General features: G+C 41.2%; 2 long non-coding RNA genes across 2 annotated transcripts in view; both read left to right on the plus strand.

The window, feature by feature from the left end:
- LOC131900713 (uncharacterized) overlaps positions 1-13,079 on the plus strand; it is an 82,302-nt gene extending 69,223 nt beyond the window's left edge. The window contains exons 2-3 of the long non-coding RNA XR_009376270.1: positions 11,835-11,938; positions 12,058-13,079. This is a non-coding gene — a long non-coding RNA (uncharacterized LOC131900713). The remainder of the gene's footprint in view (positions 1-11,834; positions 11,939-12,057) is intronic.
- LOC131900714 (uncharacterized) lies at positions 1,715-10,428 on the plus strand. The gene is made up of 3 exons (XR_009376271.1): positions 1,715-1,756; positions 9,706-9,766; positions 10,376-10,428. It is a non-coding gene; the product is annotated as an uncharacterized LOC131900714 (long non-coding RNA).
- Positions 13,080-13,314: the final 235 nt, after the last annotated feature.

Raw genomic sequence — 13,314 nt, forward strand, 5'->3', positions numbered from 1 at the left:
TGTGACATCTTCCCACAGATGCTTAGTGGACTAGGGAAGGAAGACTCTGGGATAATCGTTCTGGGGAAGAGTGGTGAGGTCTGTTTCTAGAGCAAAAGATGGGTGAGGTCTGCCTCACAAATAGCAAATAATTACCAGGTCATTAACAAAATCTACTCTCAGCCTTCTGGATGGAATGAACCTATTTGATTTGTATCTTCTCCATTGAGAAGACACCCCTGGGTGATTAACTTCCTGGTTCTGTTACTGCTTCTCCATGTATAAGTACCACTGTGCCCCCAACATCCATACATTCTATAATCAGCATTAGCACGTGACTCCACCTGCTGTTTCCCAAGGTCAGGTAGAAATGAGTAGCCCTGGGAAACTAGATCACCTGAGCCAAAATCATACAGTGAGCCAGACTGAACCTGCCAGTCAAGTGTTCGTGTGGCTTTAAAGAACCCTCAGTGGAAGGCCTGCAGGCAGGACACAGGATGAAATTCCTCCACAGAGCAGTGGAGCACAGCAGTAAAGCAGCTGGACAGGGATTCTTCATGCCATTGCCACTGCTGCTGGCTGCTGCTTCAGCACCGTCACAGATTCCAGACAGGGTGTCAAAAAGTGGACAGTGGACTGGGGGGCAAAGGCCAGGGTGCCATAGTCCCATGTGGACTCCAGGACAAAGACTGACACTAATGGTCCCAAAAGCTGGGGTGGCGGAGGCTGCATGTGCTTTGTCATTTGCTCTTTTGAGATAGGGTTGACTAAATCTCACAGTGGTCTCTCTGCAACAGTGTCCTCAGTTCGTAGTCCAATTACATACCACACCTAGCTTATGTTTATTTCATTAGTAAATGTGTAGATTTAATAGAAGTCAGGCATGGGGCAGGCCTTTAATCTTAGCACTCTGCAGCAGAGGCAAACTGATCTGTATGACTGTTAGGCTAGCCTGGTCTGCATAGTGAGTTCCTGTCCAGCCAGGGCTGCAGAGTGAGACCCTGACAAAGAAAATGAAACAATAGGAGCATGATGTAAAAATAAGTATTCTTAGTTTGGTTTACTTATTTTCACTAATGATGCCAAATTGAGAGGAAAACAAATCTGTAGACTTATATGGCAAGTAGGTAGTAAAATATGTATAATTTATTCATCAGAATATTGAGGTTCTATAGTAAATATGGAGTGATTAAGTAAAAAGCTCATTCTGAACCATAGGGTTTACTACTCTAAATCCTGTATTTACATTGATGGGCCTTTTAAACAGAATTAACAGTTTAAGAGAGTGCATGTTAGTCAGTAGTTTCATAAATTAAACTTTGTGTTTACGAAACTGAAAATCATAACACGTTTTTCCACAGCTCGCCTGATGTATGGCTAGCCCAGAAAGTGGCAGGTTTCTTTGTCCTTTCTCAGTTTCTTAGCATACCTCACTAATGCCCCAGAAAAGAGTCCTACTGAGTGCAGGAATAGTTCAGGGAAAATTTTGCTGTCCAGCCCCAAGTTCTGCAGCAATGCCAATCTCAGGTCAGGGGCCGCTTTGTGCCTGGAGTGGAAGCCAGGGATGCTAATTCACAGCACTGTCCCTAAGGGAGCTGGTTAGATCACTCAGGCCTCAGTAGCCAATCAGGACCTCGAGATGGACTGCCAGTCAGAGTGGGAGGGCACTTCCGGTCCTCCATGGGGCTTGGTCTCCTACAGCTGCTGAGGTAGAGTCCCGTGTTTCCTTAATCCGCTGGAGTCTCGAGGAGAACGGGTGAGCGCGGAGTCCACCATGGTGAGTGAGGGGCCCCTGTCCCCACGGGGAGGAGCCGCGGGACCCAGTGTGGGGTCCCCAGGGCTGTGGAAATGGCGTCATGACGCGGTGTCCGGAGTGATTCCCTTTGGTCCCCTGAGGTCACTGCAACTCCCAGGCAGAAGCAGGACCTCTGAGTGATTTAGCGTTGCGGTTTGCGCCTGCACAGAGCATGGGGGTGTGTGAGAGCATGGGGGTGTGTGAGCCTTTGTGTGGAACCATCCTCCTCACCATGCAGGGCCCACGCATGCGCTGTTTTTTTATTGCGGTCAGGGAAGGCAGATTTGCTAACTCAGAGAGCCCTGGTCTCTCTAGTGTCTTCTAGAAGTTGTGCACTTGGCACTGAACATTCAGGTGTGGGATCCTTCTGCAGTTAATTCTGTGCAGGGCGTAAAGTCTGTCATAAACCCATTTGCTTGTAGGGGTAGTCCGTTCTCATATGTCAGTAAGGCCATCCTTCCTGGGTTTCCTAGCCTCCTGTCACATTTGACTCTATATTTATTGTGTTTTTATTTCTAAGTTTGCGCTCATGATCAGTTTATCTCTTTATTTTCCAGATAGTACAGTTTTTTAAAAAATTTTATTTTATTTAATTTATTTGTGACAGAGGGTTTCTCTGTAGCCCTGGCTGTCCTGGATTTCACCCTGTAGACCAGGCTGGCCTCGAACTCCCAAGTGCTTTGTTTAAAGGCGTGTGCTGCCACCACTGCCCAGTTCAGTACAGTCTTTATTACAGTTTCATTCAAAGTTAGAAGTCAGATGGTGTCACAGTGTGTACTATTTATTCAATCATGTGGTGATCATTTTTTCATTCATGATGACCTTTTCTCATGACATCTGTTGTTTGTAGCATAAATTGTTAGAGTTTTTAATTGGAATTTTGCTGTATCCATAGCTCAAATTCTGTATTACCATAATATTACTGACATAATAGTCACATGGTTGCTTTCTATTCAAAGTTAGCCCAGCTCCCAGTGAAGAAAGCCCATCCTCCATCAGGCAGCCCATCCTCCATCAGGCACAGTTGCCAGTGGGGTCCACACCTCTCCTAGGTTAAAGGTGTGCTGTTATACCCTTTTCTTAAAAAGACTCTTTAATTAGGTTTGCATGAATATAGGAGGAGATGATTCCTATGGCCTAGGCATGTAGGCCCACACAGACAAGGAACAGAGGAAAGAATTCCATGACCCCAACCAGAGACAGTTGAGTCTATCCATAAATTTCACCAACTGATTATAACTGTTGAAGCCTATTGTTGTCATCCAGATCTTTCACTCTGTCCCCAGTCCCCAAACACAAGATGTTGCTTGGCCCCATTTTCTCCCAATTGAGTCTGGTCTGGGCTGTGATCAGACAAGATTAGTGACTCTCCATGTTTGCTGGACTTAAGACTTCAGGGTTTAATTTGTTAAAATAGTCAAATCAGTGGTGTTGGTCTATGCTTTTAAACCCAGAACTTGAGAAGCAGAGGCTAGCCTGGTCTATAGTGTGAGTTCCAGACCTGCCAGGGCTACACAGAGAAACTCTGTCGGGGAAAAATGAAAAAAAATATGAAAGTTAAATAAAATTTAAAACTTTTGTAGCCTTGTGTGGTACACCTACTCAGTTAGAAATGCAGCTTTCAGATGGCATCATCTACAGCAGTCACACTTCAGCACACCAAGAGACTGACTGCCTTCTATGTTTCCACCAGACCTGATCCAAGGTTTCCGAGGTTCTCTAAGAGAATTGGGTAAGGAGGGAAACAAGGGATAATTCAAAGAACACAGAGAAAAGATATGGACTTAAACCTCATTTGGAGGCCTTGAATTGTTTAATATTTTTGTAGATGGGGCAGGGAAGGTTTTTATTAAGGAAGACTAATCCAGTGAGAGGATGTGGCCCTCCTTATGTGGAGGAAATAATTTTTGCCTTCTCTATCTTTACCTTTCCCTTTCTTTCTGTATCTTTCTCTCTTTCCCTCTTTCTCTATCTCATTCTTTGTCACCCTTAATATCTTTCACTCCTTTACTTTAGAGCTCTTTCTTCTGAGGTTGTATTCCTGTCATGGTTTATGTTTGCTCACAGCATCAGGCTCTGTGGGTTTCCCCTTCATGATCTTGACCTTTGCTCATATAATCCCTCCTCCCTCTATTCAGCTGCATTCCAGGAGCTCAGGCAAGTGCTTGGCTGTGGGTCTTAGCATCTACTTAGTTACTGTATGAAGGTTCTATGATAATAATTAGCATAGTCACCAATCTGATTACAGGGTAAGGATAGTTCAGGTCCACTCTCCACTATTACTTGGAGTCTTAGCTGGGGTCATCCTTGTGGATTCCTAGGAATTTCCCTAGCACCAGGTTTCTCCATAATACCATAATTGCTCCCTCTATGAAGATAACTCATTGCGCTCTCTCGCTCTCTCTCTCTCTCTCTCTCTCTCTCTCTCTCTCTCTCTCTCTCTCTCTCTCTCTCAATCTCTCTCTCCCCTCCCTCCTTCCCTCCCTCCCTCCCTCCCTCAGGTCAACCATCACCATGCCCTCATGTTCACACCACCTATTTCCCTCCCTCCCCCTCCCCCACACTCGCAATTTACCCAGAAGATCATGTCTATTTCCCCTTCTCAGGGCTTTCCATTTCCATACGTCTCTCTTAGGGTCCTCCTTGTTACCTAGCTTCTCTGGGGTTGTGGATTGGAGCCTGGTTATCCTTTGCTTTTCATCTACTATCCCCTTATGAGTGAGTATATACTGTGTTTGTATTTCTGGATCTGGATTACCTCACTCCGGATGATTTTTTTCTAGTTCTATCCATTTGCCTGCAAATTTCATGATGCCATTGTTTTTTTACAGCTGAGTAATGCTCAATTGTGTAAATGTACCACATTTTCTTTATCCATTGTTTGGTTGAGGGACATCTTGGTTCGTTGTTTCCAGGTTCTAGCTATTATGAATAATGCTGCTCTGAACATAGTTGAGCAAGTGTCCCTGTGGCATGATTAATCATCCCTTGGGGTATATGCCCAAGAGTGGTATTGCTGGATCTTGAGGTAGATTGATTCCCAATTTTCTGGGAAGTCAACATACTGATTTCCAAAGTGGCTGTACAAGTTTGCACTCCCACCAACAGTAGAGGAGTGTTCCACTTGCTCCACATCCTCTCCATCATAAGCTGTCATTAGTGTTTTTGATCTTAGCCATTCTGACAAGTATAAGATGGTATCTCAGATTCGTTTTGATTTGCATTTCCCTGATTACTAAGAAAGTTGAGCAATTTCTTAAATATCTTTCAGCCATTTGAGATTCTTCTGTTGAGAATTCTCTGTTTAGATCTGTAGCCCATTTTTTAATTGGATTATTTGGAAGGTTGATTTCTAGTTTCTTGAGTTCTTTATATATTTTGGAGATTAGTCCTTTTTCAGATATTGGGGTGGTGAGGATCTTCTCCCATTCTGTAGGCTGCCATTTTGTCTTACTGACCATGTCCTTTGCCTTACAGAAGCTTCTCAGTTTAAGGAGGTGCCATTTATTAATTGTTGCTCTCAGTGTCTGTGCTACTGTTTTATATTTAGGAAGTGGTCTTCTGTGCTAATGCTTTCAAGGCTACTTCCCACTTTCTCTTCTATCAGGTTCAGTGTAACTGGATTTATGTTGAGGTCTTTGATCTCCTTGAACTTGAGTTTTGTACATGATGATAGATATGGATCTATTTGCAATCTACATGTGGACGTCTAGTTATGCCAGCACCATTTGTTGAAGATGCTTTTTTTCCCCCCACTGTACAGTTTTGGCTTCTTTGTCAAAAATCTGGTGTTCATAAGTGTGTGGATTAATGTCAGGATCTTCAGTTCAATTCCATTGATCCACATATCTGTTTTTATGCCATTACCAAGCTATTTTTATTACTATAGCTCTATAGTAGAGCTTGAAGTCAGGGATGGTGATACCTCCAGAAGTTCCTTTAATGAATAGGATTGTTTAGGCTATCCTGGATTTTTTGTTTTTCCATATGAAGTTGAATATTGTTCTTTTAAGGTCTGTGAAGAATTGTGTTGGAATTTTGATGGGGATTGCATTGAATCTGTAGTTTGCTTTTGGTAAGGTTGCCGTTTTTTAACTATGTTGATCCCACCTGTCTAAAAGCATGGGAAATCTTTTCATTTTCTGATATCGTCTTCAATTTCTTCAAAGGCTTAAAGTTCTTGTCATATAGGTCTATTGTTTAGAGTTATGATATTTTATGTTATTTGTGACTATTGTAAAGGGTGATGTTTCTCTGATTTTTTTTCAGCCCTTTTATCATTTGTATATAGGAGGGCTACTGATTTTTTTGAGTTAATCTTATATCCTGCCACATTACTGAAGGAGTTTATCAGCTGTAGGAGTACCCTGGTAGAATTTTTGGGGTCATTTATGTATACTATCATATCATCTGCAAATAGCGAAAGTTTGACTTCTTCTTTTCCAATATGTATCCCCTTGATCTCCTTTTGTTGTCTTATTGCTCTAGCTAGAACTTCAAGTACTATGTTGAATAGATGTGGAGAGAGTGGGCAGCCTTGTCTTGTTCCTAATTTTAGTGGAATCACTTTGAGTTTCTCTCCATTTAATTTGATGTTGGCTGTCGGCTTGCTGTATATTGCCTTTATTATGTTTAGGTATGTTCCTTGTATTCCTGATCTCTCCAAGACCTTTATCATGAAGGAGTGTTAAATTTTGTTTAAGGCTTTTTCAGCATCTAATGAGATAATCATGTCGTTTTTTTCTTTCAGTTTGTTTATATGGTAGATATAATTGACAGATTTTCAATGTGTTGAAACATTCCTGCATCTCTGGGATGAAGCCTACTTGATCATGGTGGATAATTTTTTTGATGTGTTCTTGGATTTGCTTTGCCAGTATTTTATTGAGTATTTTTGCATCAATGTTTGTGAGGGAGATTGGTCTGTAATTCTCTTTCTTTGTTGCATGTTTGTGTGGTTTGGGTATCAGGGTAACTGTAGCCTCGTAAAAAGAGTTTGGCTATGTTCCTTCTTATTCTATTTTGTTGAACAATTTGCGGAGTATTGGTATTAGCTCTTCTTTGAAGTTCTGGTAAAATTCTGTGCTGAAACCATTTGGCCCTGGGCTTTTTTTGGTTGGGAGACTTTTGATGACTGCTTCTATTTCCTTAGGGGTTGTAGTCTATTTAAATTGTTTATCTGGTCTTGATTTAATTTTGGTATGTGGTACCTATCCAGGAAATTGTCCATTTCTTTCAGATTTTTCCAATTTTTTTGGACTATAGGTTTTTTAAGTATGACCTAATGATTCTCTGTATTTCCTCATTGTCTGTTGTTATGTCTCCCTTTTCACTTCTGATTTTGTTAATTTGGATATTCTCTCTCTACCTTTTGGTTAGTTTGCATAAGGGTTTGTCTATCTTGTTGATTTTCTCGAAGAACCAACTCTCTTTCACTGATTATTTGTATTGTTCTTTTTATTTCTATTTTACTGGTTTCAGCCCTCAGTTTGATTTATTTCCTATCATCTATTTTTCCTGGGTGAGTCTGTTTCTTTTTGTTCTAGAGCTTTCAGGTGTGCTCTTAAGTCACTAGTGTGAGATTTCTCCAACTTCTTAGGCACTTAGTGCTATGAACTTTCCTCTTGGCACTGCTTTCATATTATCCCTTAAGTTTGGGTTTGTTGCACATTCATTTTTGTTGAATTCTAGGAAGTCTTTAATTTCTTTCTTTTTCTTCCTTGACCCAATGGTGATTCGGTTGAGTGTTGTTCAGTTTCCATGATTTTGTTGGCTTTCTGTAATTTGCATTGTTGTTAAATTCTAACTTTAGGTCATGGTGATCTGATAAGATACAGGGGCTATTCCAGTTTTTTTTTTTTTTTTTATCTATTCAGGTTTGCTTTGTGACTGAGTATTTGTGGTCAGTTTTAGAGAAGGTTCCATGAGGTGCTGAGAAGAAGGTATATTCTTTTGTGTTTGTGTGAAATGTTCTATTGATGTCCGTTAAGTCCACTTGATTCATAACATCTGTTAATTCCCTTATTTCTCTGTTAAGTTTCTGTCTGGCAGACCTGCCCATTGGTGAGAGTGGGGTGTTGAAGTCTCCCACTGTTAATGTGTGGGATTTGATGTTCAATTTAAGCTTTATTAATGTTTCTTTAACAAATGTGGATCCCCTTGTATTTGTGGCATAAATGTTCAGAATTGAGACTTCATCTTGATGGATTTTTTCCTGTGATTAATATGGAATGTTCTTCTCCATATCTTTTGATTAATTTAAGTTTGAAGTCTATTAGGTTAGATATTAGGATGGCCACGCCCACTTGTTTCTTAGGTCCATTTGATTGGAAAATTTTTCCAATCCTTTACTCTGAGGTAATGTTTGTCTTTGAAGTTGAGGTATGTTTCTTGTATGCAGCAGAAGGATGGATCCTATTTTTATACCAATTCTGTTAGCCTGTGTCTTTTTATAGGTGAACTGAGTCCATTGATATTAAGAAATATTAATGACAGTGGCTGTTAATTCTTGTTATTTTTTGTTTTTGTTGTTGTTGTTGTTAGTGGTGTGTGTGTGTGTGTGTGTTTTTCTTCTTTGAGATTTGCTGGTGTGAGGTTATCTATTACCTGTGTTTTTGTGGGTACAGCTAACTTCCTTGGGTTGGAGTTTTCCTTCTAGTGCTTTCTGTAGGGCTATATTTGTGGATAGATATTTGGTTTGTTTAAATTTGGTTTTGTCATAGAATATCTTATTTTCTACATCTATGGTGATTGGAATTTTTGCTGGGTATAGTAGTCTGGGGTGGCATCCATGGTCTCTTAGTGTCTGCAAAATGTCTTTTCAGGACCTTCTGGCTTTCAGAGTCTGTATGCACAATGATGTTTTCAACCTATATGTAAAGCTGTGGCTATTAATAGAGAGATTTTAGGCTATGAAAGCCGAGCCGTTGTTGGACCCCCGTTGCTAAGTGGAACCCAAATCGTATGACCAGTTCCTGGAGGAGCTTTTTCCACTTGAGTTGTTTTAGTTCCCACTTGAGTTGTTTTAATTCCCACTTGATTTGTTTCAGTCTGGTTAGGAAACACTTTTGCTGACCAGGAAGGTGTATCTATGAAAACTAGCAAGTACTGTTATCCTCCCTGGGGATCTTGGTGAAGTCATTTTCCCCAGACTTCTTGGGGGTCTTGCTCTGTTATTTGGATGCTTTTCTGGATAAGGGCTCTCTATTTTGGATTCACTTGAGCACAAACCTGGCATCTGGCTGAGACATCCCTTGCTAGGGTATACTAGTCTAGGTATACTAGGCTTTGGTCTGCTTCAACTCTGAAAGTTTTGTGAACACCACATGAGTAGTCTGGTGAAGGTTAATTACCAGCAGTCCTGTCAGTTGTTTTTGGGAGAATGAATCTTCCCTTGGGTGTCCTCCATCATCCTGTGGTTTCAAACTGTCCACTTTTTTTTCCTTTTAACCACCAAGTTTCAGGGTCATGGTATGCCATCAGAATATCATTTGGCTTCCCTGGTTTTAGCCAGATTATCAGTAAGCCCTATGGTTACAGAATATCAATAGGTCCCACTGGTTTTAGACAGAATATCCATGGGCCCTCTGGTTTGGTGGGCTGCCAGGTCAGAAGCCCAGCAGTGGAGAACAGCAATTTGTAGGGGAAGCCAAATGGCCCTCTAGGAGGGCCAAGGTATTTTAATGTCCTTTTTCCTATTGGTGAGAAGCTCTCTTTCTCTGCAGATCATAGCGTGGACATGCCTGACAAAAAAGCATAGTGACTGCCCATGTGTATGGTGGAGGACTTTCCTTTTCTCCACCTGAGACCCTAGATCAGATTAATCAGTTTCTCTCAGTGTGCTGTGGTACCTGGTGTGGCTCCATATTTTTTCAGTTAATGGAACTGCTACAGCTCCCATGTACTTGGTTTCATCTTTCATCTCTTGACAGTCATGGACAATCACCTGTGCCATCATACAAGAGGGTAGCCTCAACCATGTCGTGATATACTGTGAGTATTAGATCTTGACCCAAAGTTAAATTGTTTTCTTTCTTTAAACTAGTGCCATTGCTTTTAGACAGATGGGCCAACCTGTGGCTACAGAGTCCTATCATTTGGACAGGTATATCATAGGACATTTACATGGCCCCAAAATTTGGCTTAAAAACCCTTTCATTTTGTGTTCTGTGGACAAACAGGTGAAAAGTTTCTGTGATATCTGGAAATTCTATGGCTGGAGTGGAAATCATAGCTGTGTTTAAGACCTTAAATGGCTTTTGTTCAGTCTCAGTCCATATTAGGGGCTCAGGGCCCCATTCGTGCTGTTGTATATTTTCATTGCCATTTCCAGAGACATTAGTATCCAGAGACAGCAATACCCAGCTGCACTTAGAAACTCTTAAACCCATCTCTTAGTTTTTGGAGTTGGGATCTGAAGGATGGCAGCAATCCTACTCTGAGACAGCTCCTTTTGTCTCCCTTCAGCTGGTAGCCAAGATAGGTAGGTTTCCACAAAGTTGGGCTTTCTTAGCCAATAGTTTATAGCCCAAAGTCTGTAAACTTCCAGGGTCATTTTATAATTTATAAACTCAGTGGTTCTTTTATAATCTGTTTTCTCAGGAAACCTGTGAAGGAAGGGCAGGAACTCTACATTTAATGTCTTTGACTCCTGGCAATCTGGTCCAGGTTAGTTGCCCACTGTAAACCCCCCACTGGGTCTGTCCATTTAAAAGCAAAGGTGGTTGACTCACCACTGTCTGTGGGAGGCTGAAGAATGCATCTTTCATGTCCGGACAGTGCACACCTGTTTCTCTGGAAGAACCCGACTCATGAGAATTAGAGGCCCCAGGTTTCTTCATAGGCAGGAGAGGCATATTCCAGGGTGACTGGCAGGGCAGCAGGATGCCTGTCTCATCAAACCTGGCAATATGAACTTCATTTTCCTCTTTTTTCCCAAGGTCATTTGGTATTATTTATCTTTTGATTGGAGGCATAACTTTCATATATTCTCCTGACAGAGGGTAAGATACCAAAATTTTGCTGTGTATTTGTAGGTCTCATTATCAGAGAAGGTGAAGGTGGCTTTCAGTTTATGCAGAAGTTCTTGTCCCAATCAGTTTTTTTTTCCTTGTTAACAAACACCTTTTTAACTACCTCCAGCAACTGGGACCTAGTTTTACCTTTAATTTTTTTTTTTTTTTTTGGTTTTTCGAGACAAGGTTTCTCTGTGTAGCATTGCGCCTTTTCCTGGAACTCACTTGGTAGCCCAGGCTGGCCTTGAACTCACAGAGATCCGCCTGGCTCTGCCTCCCGAGTGCTGGGATTAAAGGCGTGCGCCACCACCGCCCGGCACCTTTAATTTTTTAAAACATTTTTCTAATACCATGTGTGACTGGGTGACAAAAAAATCTTTTTAGCTACTATCTTTAATCTTTCTAAAAAGTACTTAGTGAAATTCCTTAAAGTACCCTTGGTCAGTGTTAGGGTACAGGCCCATAGGAACAGAAGGGAATATCTGTTTTTTCCAGGTTTTGTTTCCTGGCAGCAATTCCCTAGCCCAGCCCAGGGGCAGTATTTTTACTTTTTGCAAAGAGAAGTGTGGGTTTTTCAGATCACTGGTTGAAAAAGAGACAAATTATGAAAGAAGTGGAATTTTGTTTTCCTTATGACTCAGCCCAAGAGAACTTTTCTCTTTCCCTGGAACTGCTTAGACCAGGCACAAAGTGGAGGAAATGTTCACCAGAAGAACCTATTTCCCTTAACTTTGTGTGCATTCATCTTAAATGGCCATGGGCCCCTCCCTCTTCCACACAGGACCCAACACTTAATGTAAGCAGTAGTCAAGTACAATACAAGCTTCAGCCACGTGGTTCTGGCTTTAGAATCAAAGTTAGAAGAAAGGGTTTATGGAATCTCCCTCCATTTCTAAGGAAAGCTGCTGAGGCCAGGCATGTTTCAGGGGTGCCTTGGTCCACTGTTTCCTTAGTATGCCTCTTTCCCGATTTTGGGATGGTAGCATATATGCTGTGCCATTGTATGTTAGAAGTATGTGATCTACTTTTTGATTTTGGTTTTACAGGGGATTACAGTTAAGAGAATATATAACTCTCAGAAGAGACTTTGAACTTTGGATTTTTAAACAAGTTTGAGACTGTTATGACTTTAGGGACTTTTGAAGTTGAAGTGAGTACATTTCTACATTATGGTATGGCTACAAGCCTGTGGGGGCCAAGGGGTAGAATGTGGTTGTTTGATGTTGAAAGGCCCTCATACTCTACTGTATTTGAATTCTTGGCCCATAGGAACTGGCACTATTAGGAGGTATGGCCTTGCTGGAATAGATGTGGCCTTGGTGGAGGAAGTGAGTCACTGTGGAAGTGGGCTTAGAGATCTGTGTGTCTCAGTGTCCTGCTGCTGCGTGTGGATCAAGATATAGAAGAAGTCTATGCTACTTCTCCATCACCCTGTCTGCTTGTATACCAGCATGCTTCTTGCCATGATGATAATGGACTAAACCTATGAACTATAAGACAGTTCCAATGAAATGTTTTCCTTTATGAGAGTTGAAATGGTTGTGGTATCTCACAGCAATAAAATCCTAACAAAGACACCTGTGGACCTGGAATATCTCAGTTTATGTACCCCCCTAGCAGTCACCTGACTACTGCACACATCTTTCCTCCAAGGAGCTCTAAAACCCCTGTTATCTATCCTTCAGTCTGGTCTCTGGCAACTCTGGGATCTCCAGAAATGTGAGTATTCACCAAAGAAGACTTCTCAGGCAGAGATTTAAGCAAATACAATGTCTTTATTAGCTAGCCTCGAACTACACTGGGTGTTCTGGATCCCCTTGTAGCCCTGTGCCTTTTTCAGGATGAGCTTTTAAGCACAAAAACCATGTTTTATGTTTACATACTTCAGTTAACAAGAACAGTTAGACTGAAACGGAACTGCAGGAAGTAAAAAGCAAGATTCATACATTTAGAGACTTTCCTATAACTATGGACTTTGATGAATTAGGCCTTTGTTTTTATTTTTGGCATGTGGTGCTGTTTATGTGCTGAGTTTTACATCCTGAATGGCACTTCCATCATGAAGTCAGTTGTGTTAAGGTCTGGGTCCCTGTTACAGTGCTGATATAAAGGTGTATTCTTTTGTGTTTGGGTGAAATATTCTATAAATATCACTTAGATCCATTTGGTTTATAATGTCTGGTAGCTTCGCTGGTTCTTTGTTTAGCTTTTTTCTGGATGGCCTGTGCATGAGTGAGAGTGAGGTACTGACATCTCCCACTATTAGTGTGTGAGTCAATATTTGATTTAAGCTGTAGTAGTATTTATTTTACAAATGAAATTGCCCTTGTGTTTTAAGAATGCATGTTAGAAATTAAAACATCATCATGGCAGATTTTACCAATGGTAAACATGTAGTGTCCTTCCTCATCTCTTTTGATTGATTTTTGTTAGAAGAGCCTTAGATGCATTTTATATACTTATGGGAGTATTAGATGAGCAGTGAGGCCACATTAGTTATTTTCCCCTGTGAGCTAGGGATCAAAC

This window comes from Peromyscus eremicus, unplaced genomic scaffold, assembly GCF_949786415.1.
Source record: "Peromyscus eremicus unplaced genomic scaffold, PerEre_H2_v1 PerEre#2#chr22_unloc_1, whole genome shotgun sequence".
NCBI classification, from domain to species: domain Eukaryota; kingdom Metazoa; phylum Chordata; class Mammalia; order Rodentia; family Cricetidae; genus Peromyscus; species Peromyscus eremicus.